Consider the following 14,734-nt stretch of genomic DNA (forward strand, 5'->3'; position numbering starts at 1 on the left):
GTTAGTAAACAAATACGAAGATTCTACAAAAGAAAGCAAATATGTCATTCAAATGAGCACTGTAAAGTGTGAATGATATGTGAGGAAAAGGAAAACATAAAACAATACATCAAATGCTATGTCAAGATAAGCATGAACCACCTGTCAAGGTATGAATCCAGAATTCATCTACGTGCAGATGTACGACAGTGTGTAAACACCAAAAACGTGGCTTCTGTTCTTTGTGTAATTTGTCTTATTTGAGGAAGTTTGACGTATGGCTGAACACACATGAGCTATGCCACTGTACAGAAGTTAGTCTGCTTTCTAAATATAGGAAGAACAAAGAAAGCGCTGATCAAGATCTTGAAGTTATTATAATATTTATCTGTATGGCTTTACATATTTAGGAAAGCATAGCCAAGAATTTTTGTGCTCTACCGTAGGTACAGTTTTGTATTATCACCGCTCTACAATATCATAGGACATAAAAATGTACACCCATTTCCACCACTTTCTGCCATGCTATGTTACTGTAAAATATTTCTTGCACAGGGGCATAACGATACACTATATGGTCAAATGTATGTGTACACCCCTCCAGGTTATGGAGTTGACATGTCCAAACCAGGTTCTTGAAGACACGATTTGATGAGCTTAGTAGGAGAAACTCAAATGGCCTGCACAGAGCCCTGACCTCAGCCCTACTGAACACCTTTGGCACGAATTAGAATGCTGATTTGCAGTGAACCAACATCAGTACTTGACCTCACAAATGTTCTGTGTACGCATTTCCACAGTTTTGTGAATCAGTACTGCTGGGACCTTGAAGAAGGGGACATACCCGGAAAGCTTGTCCTGAAAAATTGTATGTTAGTGCAAATAAAAAAGTATCACGGACCGTACTCAATTGTCTCTGTTACAGTACTCAAAAAAGGAAGGCTGGTGTGTGTGGGCGTAATGTGATTCTGTCCCTTATATAAATGCAATAATACAAGAAAAAAGAGTGCCTGAGGGACTTTGTGAGACACATCAAATAAGGTAAAAACTTACATTTTATTGGGAATAAACAATACAAATGTTCAAAATAGGAATAAAAACCTTGGTAAACATAACCAAAAAATTGATCTACATATATAAATATGAATAACTGCAAATATATTGAACATCTCAGATGATTCACATTGGACAAGCTCTTCACGAATCTCAAAACGTTTCACCAGACAATGCTCACTTCCTCAGGAGTTTTGAAAACTCATACATGTCTATGGGGAAACCAGATCGTTAGTGAAAAAAAAAAGAACCACATATAATACATATCAAATAAAAAGAACAAGCACGATGCTGGCCCATATACATAGGTATGGTGGGGATACACCAACTAACTAGCTAAAACAATTCTAACTCGGGAGCTGTGAGAAGGGCCATATCGCCCACGAGAGGGGCCAACAGAAGAGCCGAGAGAGGAGGAATGAGCATTTCCACGGATATATTACAAAATATTGTGGTAGGGTTTCCTTGTGAACAAGGACGGGTTATCCGTGCGAAATCGATCTGTGAAACCAGTCTACCAATGTTCTTGTATTGTCCTGTCTATGTCCTTTGGCACTTTGACAATAAAGTAACTATTCTACAGAAGTTCTTCCTTCCATGGTGTGTGATCAATTTTCCTTTTTCTTCAATTACCATTGACGGTGGTGAGCCTGGGCCAGCACCCACGAGGAAATCTTTATCCACAGTCTGAGCGGTGTTACACTCTTCCAGGGTTTCCCTAAAGACTAGAGGCCATTATAGCTACAAAGGGTGGCGGGGAGCAACTTCATATTGTTGTCCATGGATTTGGACTATGATGTTCAATTAACATTTAGGTGTAATTTATATCCATATAATGTATGCAGTAGTCTCTCAGTACTCTATTCTTGCAGGGAAAACTCCACTTTTGTAATGTAAAACAGTTGAGTTGCCACTCGAGTTGTGACTCTTTGGCTTCAATCTGTTGCTGCATGGTGACCCTTTGACTTTTAAATGTTTTACAAGCCACTGACACTGAACAACCTGGCTACAGGGTGACACTTTGGCATCAATTTAAAAAAAAGGAAGAAAAACTGTGCTTGGAAGAATCAAATGAGCAGCAGCTTATTGTGGGATATACACAAAACAGATAAGAAGCAGAGAAGCCGCACTAGAAAATTACAAAACTAAGAGGGTGAAGTTTTCAGTATGAACTAAAAAAAAATATAAATATGTGAAAAAATCTAAAAATTAAAAAATATTGAACAACCCAGAAAACACAAAAACAAAAAGTTCTGTGATGTGCTTATTAAAGTCCAAAATAGTAGATGTTCCAATGCTTCAAATAATAACACTCAGTGACTTGACATAACGAAGTGTATCCCCAACTTATAAATGGCTTGCTTACCAGAACGTAAGCCAATTAGACAGGTGGCTTAACCCAGCCAAGGCCTTGATGCGAACCAGTCACAGTAAGATGAATCGATAATTGACTTGAACCACAGGTTAGCGTTGATTCCACGTTATAAAATCATCCCAGAAAAAAATTAAATAACATAGCGTAATACTGACACAGAAAAAATATATAAATATAGAATGAAGTAGCACTCACAATGTGAAACAAAGGGAAGTGCATAAAAAACACCCAGTGAAGAAATGAATGCAATCACCAACACGACACAGAGAGCCTCCTTACCAGATGGCAGATTAAAAGTGCAAAAATCACATCAGCCAGTGAGGATACCAAATATAGTGCACCAACACCACACAGAGGGCCTCCTTACCAAATGGCAGACTCAAAAAGCAGATATCCTATTGAACAGATGGATCATTATGTCAAGTCACTGAGTGTTAATTTTTTGTTTTTGTGTTTTCTGGGATGTTCAATATTTTTAAGATTTTTTCACATATTTATATATTTTTTTAGTTCATACTTAAAACTTCACCCTTTTAGTTTTTTAATTTTCTAGCGCAGCTTCTCTGGTTCTTATCTACTTTGGCATCAATGCCTAGGGGCAAGGTGACCTTTTGGCTTCAACACTTTACAAGTCTCTGACACTGAACAACCTGGCCTATAGGGTGACTCTTTGGCTTCAATGCCTGGGTGCATGATGACCCTTTGGCTTGAACACTTTACAAGCCCCTGACACTGAACAACCAGGCTACATGGTGACTCTTTGGCTTCAGTGTCTGGCTGCATGGTGACACTTTGGCCTGAATACCTTACAAGTAATTGGCACTGATCGACCTGGCTACATGGTGACTCTTTGGCTTCAATGTCTTGCTGCATGGTGACCCTTTGGCATCAATAATTTAAACGTCACTGACACTGAACAACCTGGCTAAAAGGTAACTCCTTGGCTTCAATGCCTGGCTGCATGGTAACCCTTTAGCTTGAACATTTTACAGGTCTCTGACACTGTTCAACCTGGCTACATGATCACAGTTTGGCTTCAAAGTCTGGCTGCATGGTGACCCTTTGGCTTTACAGGACTCTGGCACTGAACAAGTCTGCTGAGCAGAGCTGCTTGCAAAGCACTGGCACTAACAGCTGGAGTCACCTGCAGATAGTGGTAATGAAAGTTTTGTGATCATGTTGCTCCTGATGTCAATATCAGCACTTTGCAAGGGGCTGTGTCCACTACCACACACAGCGCACAGGTGCTGAGTCTTTCTGGAGCTGTGTGTAACTGGCTCCTGTTGTCTGTGTCAGTACTTTACAGAAAGCCATGCAGACTTCCTGAAGACGCCATCCTTGGTGAAATGTACATCAAAGTGTAGGACTGCTACTTCAGTGTCCTGTATGACATCACATCCAGGCTAAGAGCTGAGAGTGAGACTTGGAATGCACACCGGCTTTTGACAGACACGGCAGAGTGGAGTTTACCCACACGTGGTGTATACACTGGTGCGGGTTTGAGACACCCATACAAGTGAGTGTAACTAATTGTCAGCGCTGGGCTCAGCCCTCCCTTCTCAGTGCTCAGGTTGCTCAGCTGTTGGTTAATTTCCAGCACTCATCGTTCCACAGTGGCTCACCTGGTGATCATTTCCTGCTCGTCAGCCAGCCCCTTCTGGCTATTTAAACTGCCTGGTTCATTCATTCCATGCCTTCCCCTTGGTCAAACATATCTGGAGACTCTCTGCTGTGTTCCCATTGAAGACTTACCTGGCTGACATCTCTTCTGAATCCTGTCTGCTGTCTCCCGGGGCTGAAGTGGTTAACAACGTCTTAATAAATACTATACAATGAGATTTTAAACCCTGTCTCCTGCTTGATCATCATATGAGTGTGCTACCACACAGGGCTGTCTTTAAGGCAGGGCAAAAGGGGCAACTACCCTGGGCCCTGTCATTGTTGTGGGGCCCAAAGCAGCTGCCTCATACCAACTCTCCCAGCTTAAATTCCCTTATCCCTTCAGGTTTTAGTCCTGTGCTGTGTCCTGATATCTCAGTGTGAAGTTCTGTTACTAATGCTGTCCAGCTCTGCCCTATTGTTATGTACAGAGGACTCACCTGCAGACCCTGTGTTTACATGTAAATACCAGCATTGATATGTCAATAGTGGCGGCGTTAATATATAAATAGCGGCAGACCAGCAGCATTCATATGTATATAGAGGCAGTATTCGTGTGTATATCATGCCCCCCTGAGGTCATATCCATCATCACCTATACTGAATGCTGCCCACTGGGGAGATAAAGGGGCATGCTTGAAAGTCCTGCCTACAACTGTGGTCATTAAGCCTATCAGCAACCTGTTCTGCAAAGGTAAGCAAATTAGTGGGGTGGAGGGTAGTGTGGGGTGTGCAGAGGTAGACAGAGAAGGAATTACAGTTTGGTGTGCACAGGTGAGCAAGGAGGGGATATGTAGAGGTAGGGAAGGTGGGTGCAAAGATGAGCAGAGGTGACAGGTAGACTTAAAGGGGAGGGGGATTGGAGTGGAGAGGATGGGGGAGGTTTGGGGTGCAGAGGTTAGCATGGGTTTTAGGATGCAAAGGTGTACTAACAGGGTGGATAAAGATGTAGTTCACGTGTAGGGCAGCCCATTCATTTCAATAGGCTGCTCTATGCGCTACAAATATGGAAGAAAGTCCCAAACCCTTTTTCAAAATCACACAGTGCCAAGACACATGTCAGCAGATGCGTAAGGGTGTCATTGACAATTAATGGCACTGCTGTGTATCTGCTAAAGGGCAGCATGTTTCTGTGGTGTCAGGAAAGTGATTTTGCATGCGTTCCCGACATACACAAATGTGAACGCAGGCTAAATGTCTCAGTTACATTGGTGGTCAATGTAAATCTTCTCATTACATTGGGGCTTGGTGTAGAATCCTTTCATTCACACTAGTGACCAGTATTAATGTCGCCCTTACATTGGAGATTACTGTGAATACTTCTATTACAATAGTGGTCAGTGTAAACCCCTATTACATTAATGGTTAGTGTAAACCCATATTACATTGATGGCCAGTGTTGAAACTCCTCTTTATATTGGTAGTCGGTAAAAAAAATCAACATCACCATTGATCACACCCTCTCCTCCCCCCAGCACTGCCACTGATCCCAGGAGTCCTAGGATCCCTAGGAGTTTTCTGTCTATTAATGGGTCCCCTCACCTCCACAGTCCATGGTGTTCAGGCAGTGAGGAGATGATGTGCTGCAACCTCTAGCAACCAATCAGTAAGCAGTAATGATGTGCAGTAACCTCTAGCAACCAGTGAGCAGTGTTGATATACAGTAATCTCTAGCAACTGATCACCAAGCAGAAATCATGTGCTGTAACCTCTAGCAACTAATCAGTGAGCCGTAATATGTGCTGTAACCTCTAGCAACCAGTCAGTGAGCAGTAATGATACACTGTAACCTCTGGCAACCAATCGCAATTGCTGCCTGTTCTGATTCAGTAAACGGATTTTGAGTCTAGCTGCTATTTATTGTATGTCTCAGAGCAGGTGGAGAGCAAAACTGCATGGAGGGGAGGGCCCAAGAAAATTTTTGCCCAGGGTCCAATCAATATTAAAGACGGCCCTGCTACCACCCAAATTGGAGGAAGATTGTGAAAGCCAACCCCAAGGTGCTAAGAGCCTTTGACCTACCTGTAAAAAGGGGTCAAACACCTCGGGTGAGTGTGCATCCACACTATTTTGAGCACAAGTGGTAAAGATATGGATTAATGGAAGTATTGTATAGGGATACACATTACTTATATATAAAATATGTAAACAGCCACACTTTTTAATTTTATATTTGCAAAGGTGGAATCTTTTCACTTAAAGGGGCAGCTACATCTGTATTCATTTTTTTCACATTTTTTAAGTTTTTGGCGCTGAACACTGGTTTGACTATTTACAGAAAGTCATGACCTAACAGTGAAGGGGGGGGGGCTCCAGTAGTTGGATCCAACACTTCCAGAATTATCAGATTCCTATAAAATTTTAAATAAAAAAGGATGTAGCTAATTTAAAACACATGGATGTACTATTCTTACTTTATAACTATAAACTTTATAAATATAACCTTTATATTTATAAAATTTTAATTGGTGACAGGATCTCTTCAAGGTTTGGGTTTCAATATTATTTTACGTTTAAGAGGTTTGGTCAGTCTTTCTCAAGCTTTTTACCGTAAAGGAACCCCAAAAATAATGTTAAACTCTCAAGGAACCTTTAATGAAACCAATTCATCAGTCAATGGTAAAAACGTCACTTAAATTGGTGGTCAGTAAGAAGACTGCCTCCCTTACGGCGGTGGTCAAAATGCCACCTTTACTGACAGCTTAAAAAAAAGATGATTAGTATCATGCTGCTAGCTTTGCTAAGTGGTGTTATTCCTGGACGTATAAAGTAAATAATGATCAGCGCAGCTTGATGATATATATAAAATATTAACAATAAGCGATTGGTTTGTTCAGCACTGTTCATTGTTGTTTTCAGTGATTTTTACACAGCACCATTATGCGTTTTTGCACAGTCACAACATAAGCACTTTAGTATTCATCTACACTGAACATAGGACAACTGTTGCTTAAGTTATTTTGCACAACATCATTATTTATTTACATAATCGCAATTAGTGCTAATCGCAATTAGCGATTTTGTACACCATTTATTGCTTATTGTTAAATATTCCATATATATATCATTTAACTGCGCTGAATATCATTTACTTTATACCATTTAAGTGCATTTACACACTTTGGATCTAGCTGCAACTTATCTGATTAACACATACTTAGCGATTTTACATAGCAGCATCACGCGTCTTTGCACAGTTACAACATAGTCATTTTATGTTTATGTACACCGAACATAGGGCTATTGGCACTTTAAAATATACTATGCATTTACATTAGTATATTACTACCCAAAAACACTATAGCATTTGCACAACACTATGTGCACATACTCAGATTGGTTTGTTTAGCACTGTTTATTGTTGTTTTTTAGCGATTTTTACACAGCATCATCATGCGGTTTTGCACAGTTACAACATAGGCACTTTAGTATTCATCTACATTGAACATAGGACTACTGTTGCTTCAGTTATTTTGCACAGCATCATTAGCAATTTGCTTAATCGCAATTAGCGATTTTGCACATCATTTATCGCTTATTGTTAATATTTTATATATATCATCAAGCTGCGCTGATCATTATTTACTTTATATCATTTAAGTGCATTTATACACTTTAGATCTAGCTGCAACTTATCAGATTAGCATATACAGTATTCACTTTGATAGCGCAAAGGATCTTACTTACATTTATTCCTGGAGGTATGCAGTCACTATCAGGTGGGAGGTCAACCAGCAACAGCTCAAGGAACTCTCAGCAGCCTCTGGAGGACCCATAGGGTTCCACGTAAACCTGGCTGAGAATGGCTGTTTTTTTTTTATTTAAATTGGTTTCTTCTATGACAGGGATAAGCAATTAGCTGACCTCCAGCTGTTGCAGAACTACAATTCCCATGAGGAATAGCAAGACTCTCACAGCCACAAGCATGACACCCAGAGGCAGAGGCATGATGGGACTTGTAGTTTTGCAACAGCTGGAGGTCCGCTAATTGCATATCCCTGCTCTATGATATCAGTCAGGTTGTGTTGCAAAATCCAAAAGCAACTGTGGCAGTTTAATCGTGCTATAAGGCTGGATTCACACCTATGCATTTTTAGTGCTTTTTGCATTTTGCAGATTTGCACTACAGAACGTGTTCCATAGGAAACAATGTTAAATGGACTGTAGTGAAAATCTGCTAAATGCAAAAAGCGCTAAAACTGCATAGGTGTGAATCCAGCCTAAAAGTGAAGATGATCATTCAGTACACACTACAGCATTGAAGGCACACTAATGCCTTTGAATAGAACATGACAGAATTGGGTTCATTCAGATCTTTACCCGATGATGGAGGTACCCTTTAAATTCAAGAGTTTTGCAAGGGGGTTTTAGGCATTTTCATTCATTGACACATCAAGATTCAGACCTGTCCTATTATTCACCTAACTACCTGAACTGTGTGATTCTCATTCAGACTGTACACGCATCTGGAAGAAGGGTGAGAAGAAAGCCAAGAGACTGGGAGCGTGCGTCTGTCTGTTAGATCCTGATTATCGCAAGGTACAGTCACACACGGTTTCTGTCCTAAGCCTCCACTGTAATATTAGATTCTTTAACTTCTAAATATGTTCAAAAGAGTCCGTACAAGTGTCTGCACTAAAGGCTGAACTTCCAGGTCAAGCTTTGAGCTCTCAGGAATTTTTCACAGATTTTTTTTTTTTTTTTAAGACAATGAAAGACTTAAAATAAAGACGCTGATAAATACATTGTACAATGAAGAGATACATTGTAATGAAGCCCTTACAATGTATTATTAGCTGTTTAATTTGATGTTTTTGTCTTCTTGCTAGCCTTCTTAAAGAAGAAATCCACCTTTTGCAAAAAGAATATATATATCTATAGATATATATATCTATATATCTATAGATATATATATCTATAGATATATAGATATATATATATATATACACACACACACACAGTATCTCACAAAATTGAGTACACCCCTCACATTTTTATAAATATTTTCACGTGACAACACTGAAGAAATGACACTTTGCTACAATGTAAAGTAGTGAGTGTACAGCTTGTATAACTGTGTAAATTTGCTGTCCCCTCAAAATAACTCAACACACAGCCATTAATGTCTAAACTGCTGGCAACAAAAGTGAGTACTTTCTTGTGCATCATCTTTAGAAGAGGCTTCCCTCTGGGATGACAGCCATGCAGACCAATTTGATGCAATGTGCGGTGTATGGTCTGAGCACTGACAGGTTGACCCCCCACCTCATCAACCTCTGCATCAATGCTGGCAGCACTCATATGTCTATTTCTCAAAGACAACCTCTGGATATGACGCTGAGCACGTGCACTCAACTTCTTTGATCGACCATGGTGAGGCCTGTTCTGAGTCTAACCTGTCCTGTTATACTGCTGTATGGTCTTGGCCACCGTGCTGCAGCTCAGTTTCAGGGTCTTGGCAATCTTATAGCCTAGACCATCTTTATGTAGAGCAACAATTCTTTTTTTCAAATCCTCAGGGAGTTCTTTGCCATGAGGTGTCATGTTGAACTTCCAGTGACCAGTATGAGAGAGTGAGAGCGATAACACCAAATTTAACACACCTGCTCCCCATTCACACCTGAGACCTTGTAACACTTACAAGTCACATGACACGAGGAGGGAAAATGGCTAATTGGGCCCAATTTGGACATTTTCACTTAGGGGTGTACTCACTTTTGTTGCCAGCGGTTTAGACATTGATGGCTGTGTGTTGAGTTATTTTGAGGGGACAGCAAATTTACACTGTTATACAAGCTGTACACTCACTACTTTACATTGTAACAGAGGGGTTGATTTACTAAAGGCAGATCCACTTTGCACTACAAGTGCACTTGAAAGTGTAGTCACTGTAGATCTGAGGGGAACATGCAAGGAAAATTAAAAAACAGCATTTTTGCTTGTACATGATTGGATGATAAAATCAGCAGAGCTTCCCCTCATTTTAGATCTTCCCCTCAGATCTACAGTGACTGCATTTCCAAGTGAACTTGCAGTGCATTTGTAGTGCAAAGTAGATTTGCCTTTAGTAAATCAACCCCAAAGTGTAATTTCTTCAGTGTTGTCACATGGAAAGATATAATAAAATATTTACTAAAATGTGAGCGGTGTACTCACTTTTGTGAGCTACTATATATATATACTGTATATATATATATATAGCCATCTTGCCAAAATGTGCATTCAATATTTTTTTTATTGAGCCCGCAAACCCCTGCAACCATAATCAGTGGATCTCTGGTGAAATGCTTTAGCTCCTGCAGACTTTTCCTCCAACCTCTGCTCTGTACAGAGGTACAAACCTTCAGCTACAGACCTGAAGAAAGTATCAATGGACTAAACATATGGTGATATCATGGCACTTGTTCTCTATTAGGAACTACAGTCCCTCTGCCATGGTGGAAGATGGGATTTGTAGTTTTTTAATTCACAACTGTAAGTAAATGAATGACTATTTAAAAAATGTCAGGAGCCAGCCAAGAACCCCCGTGATCCTATGCATAATATCATAGGTTAATAGCTCTCAGAAGCTTTGTGTGAAAGTTAGACCAGTTATGGCAAGTCACAGTTGCATACAGGATCCATAGTTGATATTATCATAGAGGAACTGGAATGTAAGCTTCAATAGGCATTGCTTTGTACCAAACATGAAGGTAACCAACAAGTCATTAAAATGATCAGTAATGTGCATGCAGAACCAGTTACTGAGCTCTAAGGCAGTAGTGGAAGATCAAAAGCGCTCCTGAGTAAAAAAGCCGATATATAGGTAGCTAAGGTGGAAAGATGACAGCATCCAGCCAACAATCCAGTCAACCAAGCCGACCTGGAGCGCCGGAGATGGCACAATTCAATCACTGAAAAGAAGTTGGAAGGGAGCCACAGGATCGCAAGCATTAGGGTTGCCTTGATGACGCGTTTTGACATGTTATTAATATACACTTATTGGAAATTTTTTTACCAGTTTTTCGGTAGTTGAGCATGCAAAGTCTTTTCTGTCAAAAAAAACTTAGGACGGGCACGTCCTAAGGCCCGAAAGAGTCAAAATGTTTTTTCACCGTATTGCATTCTCTGCACTAAGGTAAAAACAGACCCAACTAACTGCCCCCCCCCCCCTTCCCTAAACCTCTAGAGACACTAGCCAACTGCTCACGGCCTTTGAGGATTGCTGTTCAGAGACTGGACCCTACCACATACACTCTCACTCATATACAACCTGCTGATCACACCCTAATGCCGCGTACACATGAGCGGACTTTACAGCAGACTTTGCCCGGCGGATGGGATTTCGTCGGGCAATTCGATCGTGTGTGGGCTCCAGCGGACTTTGTGTTCTCAAAAGTTGGATGGACTTAGATTTGAAACATGTTTCAAATCTATCCGACGGACTTGAGTCTGGTCGAAAAGTCCGCTCGTCTGTATGCTAGTTTGACGGACAAAAAGCCACGCTAGGTCAGCTATTGGCTACTGGCTATGAACTTCCTTATTTTAGTCCGGTCGTACGTCATCACGTACGAATTTGACAGACTTTGGTTGATTGTGTGTAGGCAAGTCAGTTCATTCAGAAAGTCCGTCGTAAAGTCCGTTGAAAAGTCCGCCGGGCAAAGTCTGCTGTAAAGTCCGCTCGTGTGTACGCGGCATAAGGCAATTTCCAAACCCAAGGCTTGCCCGGGTGGGAAAGGGAAATAGATCGATAGATACTTTAACCCAAATCAGTTCCTCCACATCCTCCGCTTCATACACAAATCTTCCATTTGTACAAAGGTACAGGAGACCAATTTTAAAATCCTGACGTGATGGTACAGAACCCCGGCACAACTACATAAATACTTCCCCTTGACTTCCGATCTCTGCTGGTGATGCCAGACCGAGCAAGGAACTCTTCTACACATTTTCTGGTCATGCCCTAAACTGGCAGACTTTTGGAGGAAAAAATGTCAAATTACGCAAAAGTTTATGGAACGCACTATTCCGGACGATCCAGCATTCTTCCTCCTACATTGTACAGAGACCCCAGTGAAAGCATATAAAAAATCTGTGATCCGCAACCTTCTTGACACTGCCAAGACATGCATTCCCCTTCCCTGGAAATCACCCAACCCCCTGACCATTGAACTATGGCTTAGAAAAGTCATGGATATAAACAAAATGGAAGACCTTATCCTTACTGCCAGACATCAGAGAGAAAAATATTCCAAAACCTGGACCCTGTGGAATCTGTTTGTGTTTTCAGACGAGGGCCAGTCCCTCCTGGAAAATGATACGGGAACCTCATAATGCAAAATAGCCAAAGAGTCTTTTTTTTAAAAAAATGGCTACACTTACAATTTAGGCAGTGTTAAAAGGCAGCATTATAGAAAACACGCTGGCAGAGGTGTATCTTGACCCGCCAGCAGGTAATGACATCACACACACACACTCCGCCCAATGCGTTTCCCCACAAATGGAGTCCTCTGGGATTGGAGGTCTCAAATGAATTAATGCTTAAGCGCTCAATGCTTTATGCGTTTAGTCATGTCAAGCGTTTTTTTCTGCTCCTAACAGTGGGGTTTTCTCTGCCTCTAAATGCCTATGTGTGCATGGACATACAGGGCTGCTGTTAGAAATCATGGTGGCCCCATACAGCCTACCTGACAGGACCCCTCTGACCAGAAGTGACTGAGGTCATAAATTTATCAGTCCCCTTTTCTGCAGCCTCAGCTGCACAGATCAATGAACTGGAAGCACTTGAAACTCCTGTTCATTCACAAACTTCAGTGATGAATGGACACAGGAGTGAATTGTATTGATCACTCACTGTATTTATTCAGGAAAGGAAGGGACCAATAAATTATATATTTATTGGCTTCTTCCCCAGCTCTCCATCCTGCAGCTGCCAGCAGAAGGAGGAGGAAAGCCAGAAGCGCTGCGGGGAAAGGGGCAAACAGGGGGGCTCGGACAGCAGATGGAAGGGACGCATATGCTAGAAGCAATCCTCTTGCAGTGAAGCCAGAGGGAGAAAGAGAAGGAGAAGCTGGCAGCGCTGTGGGGGAAAGGGGCACACAGGGGCCCGGACAGCAGATGGAAGGGACGCATGTGCTATAACCAATCCCCTTGCAGTGAAGCCAGAGGGAGAAAGAGAAGGAGAAGCTGGCATTGCTGTGGGGGAAAGGGGCACACAGGGGCCCGGACAGCAGATGGAAGGGACGCATGTGCTAGAACCAATCCCCTTGCACAGCAGCCGGAGGGAGGGAGAGGAGAAGAAGCTGGTAAAGCTGCAGGGGGAGGCAGAAGAGGATTAGTGTCTGCAATAAAATAGTACAGCTGACCCTGCTGCTCAGCAGCTGCCTGGGTCCCCTTTTGAACTGATGGGGCCCGGGTCCAGTACAGGAGGGCTGGCTCTACTGCCTTATCAGCAGCCTGGTGGACACATAGGTTAACATTGAGGGGCAGTTAGAGGCAGAAATAAAAAGTCAAATGATTATAAAAGTGGCATTTTTAAGGCCCAGTGTGCATGAGGCTTTAGTATCACTTTAAGGGCAAAACAATAACGTTAAATTGCCTTAGGTCCCCAAACCAGCGAGGAATGAGCGAATACATACATCTATTTGTCACTCCTCTATGACTAGAGGCTTGAAGGAGGTAAGAGCCCCAGTTGGGATGTACATCTGGGGTTCAGCATTAGAAATGTACTCCGGGCAAATGACTGGCAAATGTATTCTCCAAAACATGAAAGATTTGTTTTATGTATTTACAGACACCAGAAGCTGGCAGATTATACTCACACCACAGGCTGGAATTAGATTTTCTCCGTCATATGATGTTTGCATTATACATGACAGACACCAGAGACTGCTAGAATATCTTTACTGACACCAGAGGCAGATGTTGTATGTTTAGTGCATACCATTAATGTTGCAAATTTACTGCATATACCAATACTATAAACTGGTCTTTTATTTTTTGTAGGCAAAAGAGCTTGAATTTAAACACAGCATGATCCTGGCAATATATTTAAATCGGATTTCGAAATAAGATGTGGATATTTTTATACATTTAAAGCTATAGTTTAATCTGCTTCAACATGCTAACAATTTTTTTAAGTATAACATTTCCATTTCCATTACATATTTTATTTTAGACCCCATAACATCATGTCTGTGGTTCTCTATGCAATGCAGGCAGATTTTGGCTGGTGGGAGGGGCCAGTAGGGTGCTGTACATAGCTTCCTACAAACATCAGAGCACTCTGCTTTAGTACTCTCATTAACCAGTTACCCCCGTTCATGACCAGGCCATTTTTTGCGATGTGTTACTTTAACTGACAATTGCGCGGTCGTAAGGACGCTGTACCCAAATAAAATTTATGTCCTTTTTTTCCCACAAAAAACAATTTAATGTAATTCCCACATGCATACCACCCAACTGTCCCGGACTCCGCGGGACCGTCCCGCGATTTAAAGTAAGTCCCGGGGTCCCGCAGATCTGGCTGTCCCGGAATCCCAGCTCCTCACAGCTCTGCCCCCCCCCCCCCCCCGTCTCCAGCTCTAGTGAAGGACAGCTCCGCCCCCCCCTCTGCCCTGGTTGCCTGCCTGTCAGCGGCTCCCACCTGGTAAGAGGAGCCCTGTAGTAGCCTTGCTAAACAGTGCAGGA

Source organism: Aquarana catesbeiana, linkage group LG01 (genome assembly GCF_042186555.1).
Source record: "Aquarana catesbeiana isolate 2022-GZ linkage group LG01, ASM4218655v1, whole genome shotgun sequence".
NCBI classification, from domain to species: Eukaryota; Metazoa; Chordata; class Amphibia; order Anura; family Ranidae; genus Aquarana; species Aquarana catesbeiana.